We start from the raw sequence: 1,025 nt of genomic DNA on the forward strand, positions 1-1,025 counted from the left end.
CTGAATGAATGAATAAAAGAATGAAGTGACTGGAGTGCCAGGCGATGGTGTCTCTCTTTTATGTACTAAACAAGGATTAGCCTGTAGGGATACCGACTAGAGGGGAATGATGTGGGCAGAAAGCATTGTGTTTCAGGAACATTACTAAACATCCTCATTGCACTCTGGGAAGAATTAACCTCAGCTAGAAGGTGTGACCAAAGTACAGTAGCCAGACCTCTCTACCGGGCACATTTCCGCCTCCGCCTCCGCAGGCCCTTCCTTCCGGGCGTCCCTGTTGCCCTCCAGCATCAACACCGGCTGAGGGCTACTATTCTACCCCTAGGTTCTTTTTTTTTTTTTCTAATAAATTTATTTATTTATTTTTTTAATTGGCTGTGTTGGGTCTTTTTTGCTGTGCGCAGGCTCTCTTTTAGTTGCGGTGAGTGGGGGCTACTCTTCCTTGTGGTGCGTGGGCTCCTCATTGCCTTGGCTTCTCGCTAAGGAGCACCGGCTCTAGGCGCATAGGCTTCAGTAGTTGCAGCGCATGGGCTCAATAGTTGTGGTGCACGGGTTTAGTTGCTCCCCGGCATGTGGGATCTTCCTGGAGCAGGGATCAAACCCGTGCCCCCTGCATTGGCAGGCGGATTCTTAACCATTGCACCACCTAGGAAGCCCTACTCCTAGGTTATGGCATTTGTAATTTCCAATCCACTTGGGACATTTTTACTCTTTGGAAGCCGTTTCTGGCGGGGCTGTGAGAAGAGACTGTATAAGACGCCCAAGATCAGAGGGACGCGGGGTTCCCCGAATCGCCCATTTCAATGAAGACCCGCGCCTGGCTTGCGTCCTATTCCGAGTGTTGCCGGCGTCTGCTCCTCGCCCTCCACGCGACCAGGGGGCGCGCTCGGTCTTTGGCCCAGCTCGTTCGCAGGCGTCGGCCCTCCCTCCCCGCTCCAGGTTAAGCCACATCCTCGGACCCAGAGGCCGCGTCAGAGTTCCACGTCGACCAATCAGAAATGTCCATGTACTAGCGGGGGCGGGGC

Source organism: Hippopotamus amphibius, chromosome 6 (genome assembly GCF_030028045.1).
Source record: "Hippopotamus amphibius kiboko isolate mHipAmp2 chromosome 6, mHipAmp2.hap2, whole genome shotgun sequence".
Taxonomy (NCBI): domain Eukaryota; kingdom Metazoa; phylum Chordata; class Mammalia; order Artiodactyla; family Hippopotamidae; genus Hippopotamus; species Hippopotamus amphibius.